This window comes from Lutra lutra, chromosome 16, assembly GCF_902655055.1.
Source record: "Lutra lutra chromosome 16, mLutLut1.2, whole genome shotgun sequence".
In the NCBI taxonomy this organism is placed as follows: Eukaryota; Metazoa; Chordata; class Mammalia; order Carnivora; family Mustelidae; genus Lutra; species Lutra lutra.
Genome location: NC_062293.1, coordinates 39,356,946 through 39,371,639, shown reverse-complemented (window position 1 = coordinate 39,371,639; position 14,694 = coordinate 39,356,946). Strand labels below are relative to the sequence as shown.

The 14,694-nt window shown below is 44.6% G+C and overlaps 1 protein-coding gene across 1 annotated transcript in view; it reads right to left on the bottom strand.

The window, feature by feature from the left end:
• ASIC2 (acid sensing ion channel subunit 2) overlaps positions 1 to 14,694 on the bottom strand; it is a 1,015,092-nt gene that overhangs the window by 559,025 nt on the left and 441,373 nt on the right. The window lies entirely within an intron of this gene.

Here is a 14,694-nt window from a genome sequence, read left to right as displayed (position 1 = left end):
AAAACTGCTAGAACTTGTACAGGAATTCAGTAAAGTGTCAGGATATAAAATCAATGCACAGAAATCAGTTGCATTTCTCTACACCAACAACAAGACAGAAGAAAGAGAAATTAAGGAGTCCATCCCATTTACAATTGCACCCAAAACTATAAGATACCTAGGAATAAACCTAACCAAAGAGGCTAAGAATCTATACTCAGAAAACTATAAAGTACTCATGAAAGAAATTGAGGAAGACACAAAGAAATGGAAAAATGTTCCATGCTCCTGGATTGGAAGAATAAATATTGTGAAAATGTCTATGCTACCTAAAGCAATCTACACATTTAATGCAATTCCTATCAAAGTACCATCCATTTTTTTCAAAGAAATGGAACAAATAATCCTAAAATTTATATGGAACCAGAAAAGACCTCGAATAGCAAAAGGAATACTGAAAAAGAAAGCCAAAGTTGGTGGCATCACAATTCCGGACTTCAAGCTCTATTACAAAGCTGTCATCATCAAGACAGCATGGTACTGGCACAAAAACAGACACATAGATCAATGGAACAGAATAGAGAGCCCAGAAATAGACCCTCAACTCTATGGTCAACTCATCTTCGACAAAGCAGGAAAGAATGTCCAATGGAAAAAAGACAGCCTCTTCAATAAATGGTGTTGGGAAAATTGGACAGCCACATGCAGAAAAATGAAATTGGATCATTTCCTTACACCACACACGAAAATAGACTCAAAATGGATGAAGGATCTCAATGTGAGAAAGGAATCCATCAAAATCCTCGAGGAGAACACAGGCAGCAACCTCTTCGACCTCAGCCACAGCAACATCTTCCTAGGAACATCACCAAAGGCAAGGGAAGCAAGGGCAAAAATGAACTATTGGGATTTCATCAAGATCAAAAGCTTTTGCACAGCAAAGTAAACAGTGAACAAAACCAAAGACAACTGACAGAATGTGAGAAGATATTTGCAAATGACATATCAGATAAAGGGCTAGTGTCCAAAATCTATAAAGAACTTAGCAAACTCAACACCCAAAGAACAAATAATCCAATCAAGAAATGGGCAGAGGACATGAACAGACATTTCTTCAAAGAAGACATCCAGATGGCCAACAGACACAAGAGAAAGTGCTCCATATCACTTGGCATCAGGGAAATACAAATCAAAACCACCATGAGATATCACCTCACACCAGTCAGAATGGCTAAAATGAACAAGTCAGGAAATGACAGATGCTGGCGAGGATGCGGAGAAAGGGGAACCCTCCTACACTGTTGGTGGGAATGCAAGCTGGTGCAACCACTCTGGAAAGCAGCATGGAGGTTCCTCAAAATGTTGAAAATAGAACTACCCTATGACCCAGCAATTGCACTGCTGGGTATTTACCCTAAAGATACAAACGTAGTGATCCGAAGGGGCACGTGCACCCGAATGTTTATAGCAGCAATGTCTACAATAGCCAAACTATGGAAAGAACCTAGATGTCCATCAACAGACGAATGGATAAAGAAGATGTGGTATATATACACAATGAAATACTATGCAGCCATCAAAAGAAATGAAATCTTGCCATTTGCGACGACGTGGATGGAACTAGAGGGTATCATGCTTAGCGAAATAAGTCAATCGGAGAAAGACAACTATCATATGATCCCCCTGATATGAGGGAGAGGAGATGCAACATGGGGGGTTGAGGGGGTAGAAGAAGAGTAAATGAAACAAGATGGGATTGGGAGGGAGACAAACCATAAGTGACTCTTAATCTCACAAAACAAACTGAGGGTTGATGGGGGGAGGGGGTTTGGGAGGGGGGGTGGGGTTATGGATATTGGGGAGGGTATGTGCTATGGTGAGTGCTGTGAAGTGTGTAAACCTGGCGATTTGCAGACCTGAACCCCTGGGGATAAAAATATATGTTTATAAAAAATAAAATTTAAAAAAAAAAAAAGATGCTTGGTAAGGAGAAAGGAGGTGACCATAACATCCCTTGTCGCCCAGAGCTTTCTCTGATTATGTCCTAGTGAGTGCTTAGAGCAGGTCAGAAACTTGGAGCAGAGCTGCGTGTATTTCTTTTTGAAAAAGACAAGCATTCCAATTTTGATGACCTTTTCTGTAATGACAAATGGCTGTCGGGAGTGTACTACTTAGCAGTTATTTTCTGAAAAAAAAAAATGCACACTTAATCTGCTCCTTCAAGGTAGAGGTGACACTTTAACAACACATAGGAGAACAATTGCCTCTCAAAAAAGACTCATGCTATGGAAAGAGCATTTGGAAAAATGGATGTTTGGCCATTTGGCAACAATGTTGCCATTGTTAGGTGATTTTGTTGCCAGAGATGATGTACTTCCCCATGAAGGTTTCCATATCTGTACGCTCAAAAAAACATGGAATACGCTCAAAAAAAACATGGAAAGAGAATATTCTTCCAATCTGTTTTAAAAATCCCCCCAAAGGGAAAGTTTCAGTGGAATTGTGAAACCATTTGTTAAAACCACGAAAGTGCAATATCTTTAATTTTTCAGAAAAACGGAACAATTGTACGATATGGGACGATGTCTAAGTAGAGTTGGATCTGAGCAGGGGTGAGGGGAAAAAAATCACCTCCTGTGTTAGCCTTACTAAACCTCTACTAATGCAGCCAAAGAGAGCATCAGCTAATTAGGCTGCTACAACACACAGTTGATGGCAACGTTCCTCTGGGTCTTTATTTCATTTCATCAGTTTTTTTTTTTTTAAATGAAGTAATTTGTGGTGGGCTCCTCTGTATAGTGTTAAAACCTCCTGTCAAGAAGTTGCATTTGTCTGCATTAGCCACAGGGATTTGGTATTGTTTTATGCAGTATTTTTTGAAGCTGGTGAAAGTCTCAAATGCAATCTAGTGACAGCCTGTGAGAAATGAAATCATCCTTATTTTAGAGCTTTCCCATAAAATTAGCAACTTTGCTATTTTTCTGTGGAGAGATTGATTTTTATATGTCTCAGAAAATAATTCAGAAAACATTTTAAAGGCTAGAGTTGCATCTGCAGCCTTCTTGTTTCTCACGAAGTAGATAAGATGATTTTTAATGGACAACATCTATTTGAAAAGAGACTGTAAAGCTCAGTCCGATTGCTCCTTCAATGAATTCTTACCTTTTATCTGTCCTGAATCAAATCCAGGCCCATCCTAGGAGCTCCAAGACCCTGCATGACAGGTTCCCAACTCCTCAGCATCCCGGAGCCCCTCTCTTTTCACCCAATCACAAGCCACCCCGGCCGGCTGTCTATACTAGGAACACACTCACTTGTCCTACCTCAAGGTCTATATCCTGGCACTTGCCTCAGATCTTACCAAGGCTATCCCCTTTCTCATTCAGGGTAGTTAAAATGCTATCTGTCCCAGGCTTTTCCTCAGCCTCTCTCCCAAATACAGCCTCGTCTGGCCCCAACTGTTCCCATTACATTGTTTTACGGTCTTTGGTCATAGCTTATTCATGTGTTTCTTTGCTGTAATATTAATCAAAGCTACACTATAATAAAACAAAACAAAACAAAAAAAGTAATAAAACAGGAGTGTGGACTTTGTGTGGTTTACCACTGTCCCCCCCAGCGCCACAATAGTGCCTGCTGCCCAGCAGCTGATCAATACATATTTGTTAGAAGAATAAGTGAGTGGATGTCTAAGCCACATTCCTCTTCCCGAAGTAGATTTCAGAGGTGCAAAGAACAGCAGGGGTGGGGGGTGGGGGGGCCACTGCTGAGAGGCTAGGAACTAGTGTCTATTGAGCATCCAACATGTGACATCCTCTCTACAATGCTTTAGAGTGGGGTGGAGTTGTCTACCTCTCACAGATGAGGAAGCAAAAGCTTAGCAAATTAACACAGCTAACACTTTCACTACACAGTGGACCCCTGGCCAAGTTGCACCTTGCACTCAGTATGTCAGACTCAGGGTCTGTGTTCTCCCCCCAGGGTCCTCTGAAGAACACAGAGATGCAGTTCCTGGGGTCTGTCACCAATCTGCTAGGGTCCAAACTTCTAATTATCTTCTACTAATGAGACTGTTACCTCTAAATCTTTTAGGTTGATCTTCTAAATCTTCTACTAAAAAAAAAAAAATCTACTCACCAGCTGTGTGACTGTAAACAAGGAAGGTAAACTGTTACATTGGGCCCAGGATAGTGCTTCCCCTGGGGATTATTGTGAGCATTAGATGAGATGATACACGTTAAGTGCCTAGAACGGAACTGGGATTGTTGGTGAATTATCAAGTGTCTCACTAGATGTCAGCTGTTGGCATTACGATCACTATCATCATTGTCATAAATTCTATTGCTTTGGAAGCGTTTCTTTCCCTTCTTCCATTCAGTAAATACTCCTTTAGCTCCTACTAGGTGCCTGATGTCACTCAAGGTGTCTGACATAAAAGGAGAAATAGAAGGCAATTTTCACTGAAGGTAGGATCTGCAAAGCTCCATGGAATGTGGAAGAGGGTGTGTGTTTCCTTGCTTAAGGGATCACTGAAAGCTTTGCAGAGCTGCTGATCTTTGAGTCAAGCCTGAAGGATGGAATGCAGTTCTTCCAAATGGAAAAGTGGAGGTAAAGGAAAGCATAATGCTTTAGAAGAAGGTTAAGATTTTCTATGGAATAAGCAAACTAACTACAGTAAAGGAAAAGCAGCAAACACACACACACACACATCTCACATGCATGTGTGTGCAAGCATGTGCACACACACACAGATGCAGTTTGAAGGCTGAATGCAAAATGTGACTCAATTCAATCTTTCGATCACATTCCAGATCAAGTTTTATACAGGAAACATTTTTTCAGGAGAAAGAACACAGGCTGTGCTGTCAAACAGTCTGGAGTCAGAATAACCATTAAACTGCGTGACTTTGGGCAAAAGGATTTTCCTTGCTGGTGTTTAAGGCCTCTTACTTGTTTAAAAAAAAAATGGAAAGGAGGTAACAGTTCTGACTTCATGGAGTTATTTTAAGAAATAAAATGACAGATGTAAAAACAGTTAATATAGGACTGGCAAATAGAAGATAGTCAGTAAATGTTTATTTCCTTCCAAATCTGGCTCCATGCACACTGACCACACTGTCAACACGGAGTGGGAACTGCCAATGATCTCATTGTTTTCACATTAACAAACCCATAGTGAACACAACCACTTAACTCAGTTACCAGCTTAAATGAAAGGCAGGTTTTTCCTTCCCCAAATGAAAGCCAAGAGAAGTTGGGGCCCCTGGCATAGTAGTTCGCCGCTGGCATTTTTCATTGAGGCATTTATGTAGTACCGACCAAGTGACAGATACCTCAGTGAGCACTTGATTTCTTTGTCCATTGAGTCCTGGCAAGATGCCTGAGGGTAGGAACTCTCTCCATTTTCCAGATGGGGGCTATGCAAGCTTCAAGAAATAACCTGATCAGAATTACGCTCTGGCAGATGATGACCCCAGGGCCGGCTCCCAGAGTTGTCTGACTCCAGCCTTATGTGTTCATCCCTGGGTGCCTCTTGTTAATATCTTTGGGTGGGAAAGTAACGTGTCCAGTCTGGGCTCAGCTACCAAGCCTGGAGGTAGGACAAACCAGAACTGTCCATGGTCCTGATGTTTTCCTTGGTTGAACATGAGCCTTGTTTTTGTGCATTTCTCTCCATCTGATCTGTCTACTCCTCTCAGCCTCTATCTCTCACCCTCTGTGTATGGAGGCATATGTCTATCATTCCCTAACCACATCCCCCCCCCATCTCTTTCTCTACTCCAGGTGGAGAAACTGAGCATCACAATCTTAGACGGAGTTTCCAAGCCTTACAGAGTGTTCTGTTGGGGCTGGGATCTGAGGCTCCATCCCCCTACCTTCCCATCTGTTGCCCTCCTCTGCCTTCTCCCGTTAGCGTTAGACACAGACCTTCCGCTTCCCTGCCTGCCAGTCTGACGCATGCTTCAGGCCCAGAACCACTTAGAAATAATTATTTTAAAAACAAATAAACTCTCCTTCCTGTGATCTTTACTCTCCTCGCATCCTCACCAAGCAGTGGCTATTTTTACTCACCTTAGCTCCTGGAAGGTCTCTTTGGAAAGTCACCATGACATTTCGTGCGGCCTGGCCTGGCATTCATCTAAAATATTTTTTCAAAAACATCCTGCTCTGGAGAAATGTCAACGTTTATGGTGCATCCACAGGGATGTATCAGCAGAGGAAAAGATCCACTTAAGAAGGTCCCAGCTTGACAAGGAGTGGATTTGGAGGCAGACTTACCCAGAAGTAGCAATGTACATGGGGCCATGCTGGGAAGGAGTGATGGTGAATACCAATATTTGTGGTGAGGTCACCCGGTAAGTTTGGAGTCTGGGGAGAGAGGAGGACACACAGATTGACCACAAATAGGTGGGTCTTCAGGACAAAGCAAGGAGGGTGTCTAGGTCAGTGAAATCCAGCTGGTCTTGGATTTGAACAAGTCATTTTTTTCTCCCTACCTCCATCTAAGGTCTCCTCTTAGATCTGGCATGGGTAAGAATTCAGGGACAAGTAGACACAGTCCCTTTCATGTTGGTCATGGAGAGGAAGCTTGGGAAGAGGAGCCTCAGGTTCTAGCCCTGGCTTTACCACTGAGTTATTGCTGATCTTTAACAACACACATTGTCTCCCTTGGTCTCTGATTTTGCATCTGTAAAATGAAGTGGGGCCCTAGATGGTCCTTTCTAGATCTTACATTCTTTGAGTCAAAGACCAAACCATGAAGATGGTTGCTCATCACAGTGCCAAACATTTGGGATTTAGGTCGTCAAAGGTTGTCATTTTCATCAGTTAATTAATTCATTCATCCAACCATCTATCGAGCCATCTACCCTTGCTAAGAACTTTCTGTATGCCAAGAACTAAGCTAGGCATTATGAAACTGACTCAACCCAAGACTCATCAAAGAACATATTGTGAGGCAGTAAGGTAGCCAGCCTCCAACATGACCCCCAATAAGCCTTGCATTCTGGTATTATACCCTTGTGTAGACCCACCTCCCACACTGTATCATGGTCAGTCTGTACGACCTGCAGAATATTACGGAAGTTAGGTGTGCCACTCCTGAGTGTATGTCATAAAAGACACTGTCTTCTCACCCCTTCCTTCCCTTGTTCTGGGGGAAGCTAGCTCTATATAGAAACTCACTCAGCCTATGGATGAGCTCCCGTGACAAGGAGCTGAGCTCTCTATGTAACAACCAGTGAAGAACTAAGGCCTTCCAACAACCACACGTTTGAGCTTAGACGTATATCCTCCCCCATTGAGCCTTCAGTTGACCACACTCCCAGCCTACAGTCTGTTTATAACTTCATGAGAGACCCTGAACCAGAACCACCCACCTGTGCTGCTCCCTGATTCTCAGCCTACAGATACTGTGGCTAACAAACGTTTGTTGTTGGAACATCTAAACTGTGAATAATTTGTAACAGCAATAGATAACTAATACAGAGAGAAAAATGAAAAGAGGGACCTGTGGAATTATTACACAAACATTCTGAACATTCCTAAACATCAAAGATCTAAATAAGGACTAGTGTCCACTTTCAGAGAATATGCACTTGAAGTAAAAAATGCTATAAAGAGATAAAATCAACAAATCTGCCATGGGAATTTTAAGGAGGACAAGCTCACAGCCAGTTGGAGAGGGGCTGGGTGTGGGGAGTCTATGTCTCTTAGCTTGGGAATGTTTCATGAGTAAATGCCTTTAAACTGGATTCTGAAAGATTGATGAGATGATGGACCATAAATGGAAAGCTATTTTTTCATTAATTGCTAAAGTCACTAAAGTAAAAGCCAACCAATGGATAAATTTGGATACATTAGGAATGACTAGTTGTTTAATGTGTCGGTAAGTCTGGGAAGAAAAGGCCTTGAGGGGCGCCTGGGTGGCTCAGTGGGTTAAAGCCTCTGCCTTTGGCTCAGATCATGATCCCAGGGTCCTGGGATCGAGCCCTGAGTGGGGCTCTCTGCTCATCAGGGAGCCTGCTTCCTCCTCTCTCTCTCTCTGTCTGCCTCTCTGCCTACTTGTGATCTCTGTCTGTCAAATAAATAAATAAAATCTTAAAAAAAAAAAGAAAAGAAAAGACAAGGCCTTGAGTGCCAGGCACAGACATGTGCCGTTCTTCTTTGAGCCACATTCCTCAAGATTTCATCATCTCATTACCATATTTATTGTGTTGTATCTAAGTATCCCTGTTTATCATTATCATTATTATTACCATCTGTTTATTTTTAATTTAAATGGACTAGCTTTGTAAAATTAAAATTTTACATTTTTAAATTTCTTAACTAAAATTTGAATTTTCCCCCAAGAAATAATGTCCAAGAAACCATGGGTTTGATAGGCTATTTATATTTGTTTTAATAAACATAAAAGTGAATAATCACTGTTTAAAAATATGCTTTTCTGTGTGCTCCCTAAAATCCTAGAATAGCCCAGCAGTAGTACACTACATTTTGGGAAATGCCTCAGAAAATGGTGTTAGCGGAGGGGGATGCCCTGATTCAAGGTGGGCTTAGGTGGAGTCAACAAGTTTCCCAATGTCACCATCTCTGGTGTCTGTCACCCTCGAGGCTCCCCTCTCCCTCAGCATGCCTGACATCTAATCAGTTACCAAGTCCACTGATCTTGTCTCCCAAAGAACACTTTATTCCCCCTGCCCCCACTCCCTCTACAACCTCCCTGGCTCAGGTTCTTGCATTTGTCACACGCACTGTTATAGTAGCTTCTTGACCTCCAGAACTCAAGCCTTCGCTATCCTCTATCTTATGACTATAACTTTGAACACAATGCTCCCTGGTTCAAATTCTCCCCCACCACCTTCAGAATAAAATCCCAAACTCCTTAGCCTTTACATGGGGTACTTCATGCCTAAGACCCCTCACTGTCCAGCCTCATTTCTGACCCTCATTCACCCAGAAACAACATATACACAGACATACTTCGGGCTCTAGGAATAGGGAAGGAGTTGTGCTTCCCTGAACAAAACTTTTGTCACATGGCACACTCCTGTGTCTTTGAACTGGCTATGATTTCTCCCTGAAATGTCCTCCCTTGCCAGTCTACTGAAACAAGCCTGCTCACCCTGTGGGAGACAGCTAAAGCTTTCCTGAATCTCTCATTGATACACAGGTATCCTTCCCCAGAGCTACAGTTTCCTGGGGTAAAAATCTCCATCACATCCCACAGTCAGAAATATCTCTTGATTCCCCAACTCTGATACTAGACTGGGAAGACAGAGTTGAGGGTGCTTATCCATTCTTCCATCTTTGATACACAGCACACAGTAGCCACTCAATAATTCTTCTCAAATGAATGCATTGTTTTCAGGGGCACAGGGGCAGACCTGTCGTTTGGCTAAGGGAGACGCTACATTCCAGCCCCCTCCTGCTGCTGCTTCGCACTGGGGCCATGTTTCTCCCCAACAGGAAGGATGAATGGACCTGGGGCGGTGGTGTGGGTGGCAGATGGCAGGGGCAGGCGTGATGACCAGGAGAGATCCCCCCCCAGGGCCGGAAGGTGAGGCTCTGGTCAACGCTTCCTGATGCCTGTCAAGTTCAATGTTTTTTGACAGACACAAGCCAATTAGCTGTCTGCTGCCAGCGGCTGGTTTGCTCAACATGGTTTGCCTTTTTGATTTGAAAACCTAATATTTTTCATGGATTTGATTTGGTTCCACTGGGGAGCTGAGATAAGCCATTCACTCTCAGCCACTGAGCCAGTTCTAATGGCCCTCATCTGCTTCACACCCAGCATTAAGCTGAGTTCCTAGGCTCTGTCTCCAGCTTGGATATAGGCAGACGCCTCCTGGGCTGTGGCCACACCTGCACAGGTGGCTGGAACAATGTTGTTAGGGCCCAGAAGAAAGCAAAGGATATCAGTCTCCCCCACCAATTGACAAAGGTGGTCCTGAAAGCCTGGCCGGGGGGTGGTGTCTGTCCAGCTCCTTTTTTTTTTTTTTTAAGATTTTATTTATTTATTTGACAGATCACAAGCAGGCAGAGAGGCAGGCAGGGAGGAAGGGAAGCAGGCTCCCTGCTGAGCAGAGAGCCCGATGCAGGACTCGATCCCAAGACCCTGGGATCATGACCTGAGCCAAAGGCAGAGGCTTTAACCCACTGAGCCACCCAGGCATCCCTGTCCAGCTCCTTTTATGAACACCTAGCTTAACTCAACTTCGGTTTCCACCCAGTGTCCTCTGATTTGCTGTTAGGGAGGGATCCCAATCCATCTCGCTTTTCAAGGATGGAGTACTCTCTTCCATTCATGTTTGCATCCCTGGTGGAAGCTTATAATAATAACCACTTTTTTTTTTAGATTTTTTTTTAATTTTATTTTTTATAAACATATATTTTTATCCCCAGGGGTACAGGTCTGTGAATCGCCAGGTCCACACACTTCACAGCACTCACCATAGCACATACCCTCCCCAATGTCCATAATCCCACCCCCCTCCCAACCTCCCTCCCCCCATCAACCCTCAGTTTGTTTTGTGAGATTAAGAGTCACTTATGGTTTGTCTCCCTCCCAATCCCATCTTGTTTCATTTACTCTTCTTCTACCCCCTCAACCCCCCATGTTGCATCTCCTCTCCCTCATATCAGGGGGATCATATGATAGTTGTCTTTCTCCGATTGACTTATTTCGCTAAGCATGATACCCTCTAGTTCCATCCACGTCGTCGCAAATGGCAAGATTTCATTTCTTTTGATGGCTGCATAGTATTTCATTGTGTATATATACCACATCTTCTTTATCCATTCGTCTGTTGATGGACATCTAGGTTCTTTCCATAGTTTGGCTATTGTAGACATTGCTGCTATAAACATTCGGGTGCACGTGCCCCTTCGGATCACTACGTTTGTATCTTTAGGGTAAATACCCAGCAGTGCAATTGCTGGGTCATAGGGTAGTTCTATTTTCAACATTTTGAGGAACCTCCATGCTGTTTTCCAGAGTGGTTGCACCAGCTTGCATTCCCACCAACAGTGTAGGAGGGTTCCCCTTTCTCCGCATCCTCGCCAGCATCTGTCATTTCCTGACTTGTTCATTTTAGCCATTCTGACTGGTGTGAGGTGATATCTCATGGTGGTTTTGATTTGTATTTCCCTGATGCCGAGTGATATGGAGCACTTTCTCTTGTGTCTGTTGGCCATCTGGATCTCTTCTTTGCAGAAATGTCTGTTCATGTCCTCTGCCCATTTCTTGATTGGATTATTCGTTCTTTGGGTGTTGAGTTTGCTAAGTTCTTTATAGATTTTGGACACTAGCCCTTTATCTGATATGTCATTTGCAAATATCTTCTCACATTCTGTCAGTTGTCTTTTGGTTTTGTTCACTGTTTCCTTTGCTGTGCAAAAGCTTTTGATCTTGATAAAATCCCAATAGTTCATTTTTGCCCTTGCTTCCCTTGCCTTTGGCGAAGTTCCTAGGAAGATGTTGCTGTGGCTGAGGTCGAAGAGGTTGCTGCCTGTGTTCTCCTCAAGGATTTTGGTGGATTCCTTTCTCACATTGAGATCCTTCATCCATTTTGAGTCTATTTTCGTGTGTGGTGTAAGGAAATGATCCAATTTCATTTTTCTGCATGTGGCTGTCCAATTTTCCTAACACCATTTATTGAAGAGGCTGTCTTTTTTCCATTGGACATATAATAATAACCACTTTTAACAATGTTTAAGCCTGTGTCCAGGCCTGGTACGGTGTTAAGCACTGTCAACGTCCCTTATTACACTTAATCCCCATAACAGCCCTCTGAGGTTGATACAGTTATTACCTCCCTTTAATAGAAGCAGAAACTTAAGTCAAAAAAGATTAAAGAATTTATCATTGCCAACCTTCACATTCTAGCAAGAGACCATGCCAGGTCTGAACTCCAGTCAGCCCGATACCACGTCCAGGGCTCCTGCCTGGCACGGCAGTCTGCGGCACTGAGCCATGCTCGGCGAGGCGTGGGTGGAGAAGGTGTGGATGCAGGCATTCTCTACCCCCAAGGCCCTCTGGGCTGCTGGGTGGGGCTATTGCCGGCCGGCTGACTTCCCAGGAGTCCCAGCTGCCTTCACCCCGACCCTCCTGAAGATCCTGCCCACTGGAATGAGTACCCTGTTGCCAACATCTCCCTGCACCTCACTTGTGTCTGTGATTCCGGTTAGACTCTGCACGTTGACCCTCCTGGCCCACCTGGCTCCCGTCCCAGAAACCAGCTTCTGCAGCTGGAGAAGGACCCTCAGCCCTCGTCCGGCTTTCCTTACTGCTCTCTGCCAGTTTTTCTTCCACTTCGTAGTTTGGTTAAGACCAGAAGTCGCCTTGGATCCACTGTTAGAGGACAATGATCTGGCTTGAAATGAGGAGGCATGGAGGCACTCTGAAGGAGACATTTGACTCCGATGGGGAGTTTCTAATCAATTCCCAGATCAACATGCAGGTCTATTAATTGAAGGAGTCTGGTGGAAACTAGAAGGCTACTCTGTTTTTACAAATTACCTTTAAAAAATCAGGAGTAGGTTAGGAAGCTGATACTGACCAAGTGGCTGGTTTGGGGTCATGTTAATGTGGGCATTGTCTACAGAAGGAGGCGGGTGTTGGCCCTTGGTTTAAGTTACATGGGGAAGACAGACAAGATTTCCCAAAAAGAGGGAAGAGAATTCAAGAATGCCAGAGGGATGGTACCAAAGCCAGGACCCTCTGCCGCTACCTTCTTGAATTTCAGACCTGAAAAGAAGTGGGGTTATCACTCAGGGCCACTTGGCAAACAGCCAGGTTAGCAGAACCAACTCCACCAGTAAGCCCTGGTCTTTGGTAGCACCCCAGGGAGAGGAACCACGACCTCACAGTGAGGCTGGAGCTCCCAATGATCCCGCGGCTCCCAATCCCGGAACATACTTCGTGTGTCTCAATTGCACTGTCAAGGGGTCTAACAAAATGAGGAAGTGGCTTGTTCAAGATTTGGGAACTGCTCCTAATATTTATTCACTGAAGCTCAAACCCGTGTTAGAGGTGATTAGGGTTTGGCTGCCCCGCTGAGCCTTTTGTGGGACCAGGTTTCCCGAGGTCCACCAGACCCAACCCTCCCTGCCCCCTCCGCTTTTCCTGCAGGTGCCTTGGGGGAATCTTCCTACAGTTTGTGTCTGATTATTGTTCTCCCCTGCTGTCCATCCTCAGAGGCTACCCGTTATCTGCAGGGCTTGGGGATCTCACTCACTCACTCTCTCTCTCTTTTTAAAAGATTTTGTTTAGGGGCGCCTGGGTGGCTCAATGGGTTAAGCCGCTGCCTTCAGCTCGGGTCATGATCTCAGGGTCCTGGGATCGAGTCCCGCATCGGGCTCTCTGCTCAGCAGGGAGCCTGCTTCCCTCTCTCTCTCTCTCTGCCTGCCTCTCTGTCTACTTGTGATCTCTCTCTGTCAAATAAACAAATAAAATCTTTAAAAAAAAAGATTTTGTTTATTTGACAGAGATCACAAGTAGGCAGAGAGGCAGGCAGAGAGAGAGGAGGAAGGCAGAGGCTTAACCCACTGAGCCACCCAGCTGCCCTTGGGGATCTCGTTCTTGACAGTATCTCTAGCCTCTTCACTCATCAGTTTCTCCCCAGCCCCACTAAAGTCAGTCACATGCTGGCAGCTCCCAAACAGCCAGGCTGGGCCAGCCCTCCAGGTCTTTGCTCACATTGTTCCCTCTGCCTGGAGTGCCGCCTGGCCCTGTCTGTGCATGACCCCCTAGGCAGTTTTCAGGGAGCAACCTGCATCCACCTGACTCCCTAAAGCCTTTCCTAACTTTCCTAACTCTTTCTCTGCCCCTCGCCCTACTCGGATACATTCCACAGAGATGGCTGACATGCATTGTTAGTGCACTACTGTCCCTTTCAGGACCATGGTGTTCAGCTCTCTATTGCTTGCTACATAGCATAGCAGTCAAGGGCTTGGGCTCTGGGGTCGAAGTCATGTCTCAGATCCTCCCTGCTGCGTGATCTCAGCAACCTTCCTATTTCCTCATCTGTCCAGTGGGGATGATGATCGTACCCTCCTCACTAGATTGCTGAAAGAATCAAATGTGAAAATTTAAGCCAAGCGTTCTGCTGCCGCACTATGTGGCCCATGGTGGACACACAGTAAAGCTTAGCTATGACTAGTTTTTGTTGTCATCTCTATTACCATCACTGGCATCCCCAAACTTGTATGGCACTAGCAGGTGCTACAGACAGTAAATACAAAATCAAGGACTGATGGAGAAAGTCCAATGTTACGGAGAGGGTGAGACCATTCCTTAAATTCGTATCTGCTAATAAATATTGGTTGAAGGAATGAGTGAGCAGGAGGGGATGAACTTTGACTCCAGATGGGAATGAAGTTGCAGAGTGAGCCCAGGGTGGGCAGAGGGCAGATGGGAGGTCGCCCACTTTCAGTGGCTAAGACCCAAGATGGCACTACCACATGATGGCAGGAATGAAGGGGCCGAGGGGGCCATGGAGTTGAGGGGCACTTAGGTGACAGGGTGTCAGCCCCTTGGGTCAAGAAAGTAATTATTAGAAGATCAGAAATCTGTACTTTGGGAACCTTCATGCAACTCATGTTTTCTGTAATTGTTTCCTTTGTGCCCTCTTTTAGTCTCTAGTATGGTATGTTAGTTTTAGGAGGTTTTTTTTTGGGGGGAAGGGGGGTTGTTTTTAATGCCAGCCTGTCTCA